Raw genomic sequence first — 6425 nt, forward strand, 5'->3', positions numbered from 1 at the left:
TACAAATAATTGACAGGACACCTGGAGATTATTATTCCCAACAACAAAAGACTACTCCATTTTTTTTCTCAAAGTAAAAAAACCTATTCAAGAATTAACTATATATTTTTTATCTCCAAAAATGCTCTCAACAATTTATTGGGTTCAAAAATCCATAACACAGTGATATTGGATCATCCTCAGGTATCGTGCTTAATTACACCAACAACAAAAAAAATCACTTAGCGCTGAATATGGAGAATGATCAGAACACATCTTCAAGACCCAAAATGTATTAAATACATAAATGAGCAAATAAAAACCTTCATCATTACAAATGTAGACATAGAGGACAGAGAAAAGCCGACCCCCAATATAATTTAGGATGCTTTTAAGGCATAAATCAGGGGAATGATAGTCTAGAGAGTTGGACTAGTAACCGAAAGGTTGCAAGATCGAATCCCCGAGCTGACAAGGTACAAATCTGTCATTCTGCCCCTGAACAAGGCAGTTAACCCACTGTTCTTATGCCGTCATTGAAAATAAGAATTTGGATATAAATCAGGATATAAAATTTATGTGGGGAAAAAAACGAAATAATGGCAATAGGAAAAAGAAAAAGAAAACTGAACAGCTACAGCAGGCCTTTATGTGGACCACAAAACATGTAAAATACTTAATACGTGACAACAAACAAATATATAAAGATAACTTTATTCCATTACTTTTTATATTTATTCTTGATAATAACAATTATACCACCGAAGACATTCTTTAAAAAAGTATATTCAGTCATAAGACTTTCTATGGGCGAATAAACTCGGCAAAAAAAGAAGCGTCCTCTCACTGTCAACTGAGTTTATTTTTAGTCAACTTAACATGTATAAATATTTGTATGAACATAACAAGATTCAACAACTGAGACATAAACTGAACAAGTTCCACAGACATGTGACTAACAGAAATGTAATAATGTGTCCCTGATCAAAGGGGGGATCAAAATCAAAAGTAACAGTCAGTATCTGGTGTGGCCACCAGCTGCATTAAGTACTGCAGTGCATCTCCTCCTCATGAACTGCACTAGATTTGCCAGTTCTTGCTGTGAGATGTTACCCCACTCTTCCACCAAGGCACCTGCAAGTTCCTGGACATTTCTGGGGGGAATGGCCCTCCGATTCAACAGGTCCCAGACGTGCTCAATGGGATTGAGATTGGGGCTCTTTGCTGGCCATGGCAGAACACTGACATTCCTGTCTTGCTGGAAATCACACACAGAACGAGCAGTATAGCTGGTGGCATTGTCATGCTGGAGTGTCATGACAAGATGAGCCTGCAGGAAGGGTACCACATGAGGGAGGAGGATGTCTTCCCTGTAACGCACAGCTTTGAGATTGCCTGCAATGACAACAAGCTCAGTCCGATGATGCTGTGACACACAGCCCCAGACGATGACGGACCCTCCACCTCCAAATCGATCCCGCTCCAGAGTACAGGCCTCGGTGTAACGCTCATTCCTTCGATGATAAACGCGAATGCGACCATCACCCCTGGTGAGACAAAACCGTGACACGTCTAAGCCATACGTGGTCCCGTGTGGCTCAGTTGGTAGAGCATGGCGTTTGCAACGCCAGGGTTGTGGGTTCGATTCCCACGGGGGACCAGTACGGGGGAAAAAATGTGTGGAATGTATGGATTCACTACTGTAAGTCGCTCTGGATAAGAGCGTCTGCTAAATGACGTAAATGTAAGAGCACTTTTTGCCTGTCCTGTCCTTCCTGAGTCAGAGGATGGTTTAACCTTCGTAAGTCAGAGAATGGTTTAAACCTTCCTAAGTCAGAGGATGGTTTTAATCTTCCTAAATCAGAGGATGGTTTTAACCTTCCTAAGTCTGAGGATGGTTTTAACCTTCCTAAGTCAGAGGATGGTTTTAACCTTCCTAAGTCAGAGGATGGTTTTAACCTTCCTAAGTCAGAGGATGGTTTTAACTTTCCTAAGTCAGAGGATGGTTTTAACCTTCCTAAGTCAGAGGATGGTTTTAACCTTCCTAAGTCTGAGGATGGTTTTAACCTTCCTAAGTCAGAGGATGGTTTTAACCTGTTATGGATAGGGGGCAGTATTTTCACGGCCGGATAAAAAACTTACCCGATTTAATCTGATTATTACTCCTGCCCAGAAACTAGAATATGCATATAATTATTAGCTTTGGATAGAAAACACTCCAAAGTATCTAAAACTGTTTGAATGGTGTCTGTGAGTATAACAGAACTCATTTGGCTGGCCAAAACCTGAGAAGATTCTGTACAGGAAGTACCCTGTCTGACCATTTCTTGGCCTTCTTGATCATCTCTATCCAAAACAAGGAATCTCTGCTGTTACGTGACACTTCCTACGGCTCCCATAGGCTCTCAGAAGGTGGCAAAAAGCTGAATGGTGGCTTTGCAGGCCCTGGCTAAAAACCATTACCGCATTTTGATAGTGGTCGATCAGAGAACAGAGACTGGAGGCGCGTGCACGAGGCGACCCCATGTTTTTATTCTTTCGTCTTTGAACGAAAACAACGACTCCCGGTCGGAATATTATCGCTTTTTTTACGAGAAAAATAGCATAAAAATTGATTTTAAACAGCGGTTGACATGCTTCGAAGTACGGTAATGGAATATTTAGAATTTTTTTGTCACGAAACGCGTCGGGCGCGTAACCCTTCGTCACCCTTGGATAGTGTCTTGAACGCACGAACAAAACGCCGCTATTTGGATATAACTATGGATTATTTTGAACCAAACCAACATTTGTTATTGAAGTAGAAGTCCTGGGAGTGCATTCTGACGAAGAACAGGAAAGGTAATCAAACTTTTCTAATAGTAAATCGGAGTTTGGTGAGGGTCAAACTTGGTGGGTGTCAAAATAGCTAGCCTGTGATGGCGTGCTATCTACTCAGAATATTGCAAAATGTGCTTTCACTGAAAAGCTATTTTAAAATCGGACATAGCGAGTGCATAAAGGAGTTCTGTATCAATAATTCTTAAAATAATTGTTACGTTTTTTGTGAATGTTTATCGTGAGTAATTTAGTAAATTCACCGGAAGTGTTCGGTGGGAATGCTAGTTCTGAACGTCACATGCTAATGTAAAAAGCTGGTTTTTGATATAAATATGAACTTGATTGAACAAAACATGCATGTATTGTATAACATAATGTCCTAGGCGTGTCATCTGATGAAGATCATCAAAGGTTAGTCCTGCATTTAGCTGTGGTTTTGTTTTTTGTGACATTATATGCTAGCTTGAAAAATGGGTGTCTGATTATTTCTGGCTGGGTACTCTGCTGACATAATCTAATGTTTTGCTTTCGCTGTAAAGCCTTTTTGAAATCGGACAGTGTGGTTAGATAAAGGAGAGTCTTGTCTTTAAAATGGTGTAAAATAGTCATATTGAAGTTTTTGGATTTTTGAGGAATTTGTAATTCGCGCCACGCCTATCATTGGATATTGGAGCAGGTGTTCCGCTAGCGAAACGTCTAGATGTAAGAGGTTCCTTCCTAAGTCTGAGGATGGTTTTAACCTTCCTAAGTCAGAGGATGGTTTAACCTTCCTAAGTCTGAGGATGTTTTAACCTTCCTAAGTCAGAGGATGGTTTTAACATTCCTAAGTCTGAGGATGGTTTTAACCTTCCTAAGTCAGAGGGTGGTTTAACCTTCCTAAATCAGAGGATGGTTTAACCTTCCTAAGTCAGAGGGTGGTTTAACCTTCCTAAATCAGAGGATGGTTTAACCTTCCTAAGTCTGAGGGTGGTTTTAACCTTCCTGTCTTATGTGTAAAACTAACAACGACTCAAAAATCCATACCTTCTAGGATTTCTATAAAGTCCAAAAGTCATGGGTGGAGTTAGAAAGTCGGTTGTCAGAAGTATTACATTTAAATGTACTTTTAATCTGTCTGTCTGCGGTGGTGTAAAGTAAGAAGTTAAGAAGTTTTTGGAGGTATCTTTACTTTACTATTTATATTTTTGACAACTTTTACTTCAGTACATTCCTAAAGAAAATGATGTACTTTTTACTCCATACATTTTCCCTGACACCCAAAAATACTCGTTACATTTCTAATGCTTAGCAGGTGTCACGACAAACCGTGACGCAGAGATGAACACATGCATAACTCAAAATTAATCACCCACAAAACCCAAGTAGAAAAACCCCTACTTAAGTATGATCTCCAATTAGAGACAATGAGGACCAGCTGCCTCTAATTGGAGATCATGCCAAACAAACCAACATAGAAATACAAAAACTAGTCCCTAACAACACAGAAATAGAACACATAGAATAAACCCCCCTGTCACGCCCTGACCTACTCTACCATAGAAAATAACAGCTTACCATGGTCAGGAAGTGACAGCAGGAAAGAAAAGGGTACAATTTGCACTCTTATCAAGAGGACATCCCTGGTTATCCTATGGCCTCTCATCTAGCTGACTCGCTAAACACATGCTTCATTTGTAAATGTTGTCTGAGTGTTGGAGCATGCCCCTGGCTATCTGGAAATAAATAAAAACAAGAAAATCTTGTTTTGCTTAATATAAGGAATTTGAAATGATTCATACTTTTACTTTTGATACTTAAGTATATTTTAGCAACTACATTTACTTTTGATACTTAAGTATATTTAAAACCGAATACTTTTACTTTTACTCAAGTAGTATTTTACTGGGTGACTTTCACTTTTACTTGAGTCATTTTCTATTAAGGTATCTATACTTTACTCAAGTATGAGAATGTACTACTTTTTCCACCACTGTCTGTCTGCATATTTAAAGACATGTCATGTGAGGGTGCAGTAAGATACCCGATGGATTGGATTATATTTTTCTCGTCAATCATCTTGACAAAATGTATACATAAAAATTGGAAATCAACTAATCCTCATTAATGTTGAAAGTGCGGGGGCGACAAAGAGAAACAAAATGGTGATGCGGGCGCTGGAGATGGGATTTGAGCAGATGGATCTGAGCTGGGGTGATGTTGTGGATGTTTGTGTGAGTCTGTATGTTTCACGTTTGTTTGTGGATGTATGGGTTATGAATGTATTATAAAGTCCTTTGGTACCGTTCAGACTAAGTGTTGCTCATGTTTGTAAGACACTACATAGCAACTGTTTTGCATCTTCCTCAGTCAAACTCAGATGAACCTGAAGGAGGAAAAAAAAAAAGTCAAATATCAACGGACAATAATTAAAATGGAAAGCGTCCAACACTGGCCGACTGTTTTCACTGACCGACCTGCTCTACCTAAAGGTCAGGGGGAATCCTGAAGGAGACAACAAAATATCAACAGACCACGACAACAGACCACGATACCCCATGACCCTTTGGATGTTTTTGATTTTGATTTATTAGGATCCCCCACTAGCCAACGCCAATGGCGACAGCTAGTCTAGAAATAGACAGCACAGACACATTATTTTACCATTTCCATACATTTAAAAAACATGAACGTATAGTGTTACACATACAGTTACACATACATGCCAGTACGTACACACAACATGTAGTTCACATGGGGGAGAGGGGTTGTGTCGTGAGGGTTCCTTCAGGTGTTTATTTTTAAACCAGGTTTTCTGTCTTAGTCACCAGCCAGGTTTTGTGGATGCAAAATGATCCCATGTGAACGTCAGACAATGTATCGATCATATGACATGTGTAGATCAATATGCTTTCACTTTAAGTGCTTTCTATTAATTATTCACTAGCTTTATGCTACATGGTTTTTGTCTTTGTATTATCTTTTACCAGATCTAATGTGTTATATTCTCCTACATTTATTTCACATTTCCACATAATTCACAGTGTTTCCTTTCAAATGGTATCAAGAATATGCATATCCTTGCTTCATGTCCTGAGCTACAGGCAGTTAGATTTGGGTATGTCATTTTAGGAGAAATCTTTTTAAAAAGGGGCGGATCCTTAAGAGGGTAATTACATGACTAATGAGTGTTTGTTTTGTTTGTGTTATACAGTACATACGGTACGTTACTGTATATTCTATCTAACGTTTTCTCCCTCATACAGAACATTGCAAAGCATCTGTAAATACACTTTATAAATCAAATGCGTTATATGCAGACAGCAATTTATGAGTGTTTGACTGTTGATGATAAAACTTGGTGTGTTTACTTTGGAATTTCTGTGATTTAAGCTTCCATCGTAGGCCAATTTGACATTTTCTTTGTCCCCTTCAATTACAGAAATGTCATAATAACTTTGTTACTGTAAGTGAATAGCTTCAAGTTTCTCGGCGTACACATCACTGACAATTTGAAATGGTCCACCCACACAGTGTGATGAAGAAGGCGCAACAGCACCTCTTCAACCTCAGGAGGCTGAAGAAATTTGGCTTGGCACCTAAAACACTTTTACAGATGCACAATTGAGAGCATCCTGTCGGGCTGTATC

General features: G+C 39.1%; 1 non-coding gene across 1 annotated transcript; it reads left to right on the plus strand.

Moving 5' to 3' along the window:
* Positions 1-1564: 1564 nt before the first annotated feature.
* trnaa-ugc (transfer RNA alanine (anticodon UGC)) lies at positions 1565-1640 on the plus strand. The gene has a single exon. It is a non-coding gene; the product is annotated as a tRNA-Ala (tRNA).
* The last annotated feature ends 4785 nt before the right edge of the window (positions 1641-6425 follow it).

This window comes from Salmo salar, chromosome 14 (genome assembly GCF_965601325.2).
Source record: "Salmo salar chromosome 14, fSalSal1, whole genome shotgun sequence".
In the NCBI taxonomy this organism is placed as follows: Eukaryota; Metazoa; Chordata; class Actinopteri; order Salmoniformes; family Salmonidae; genus Salmo; species Salmo salar.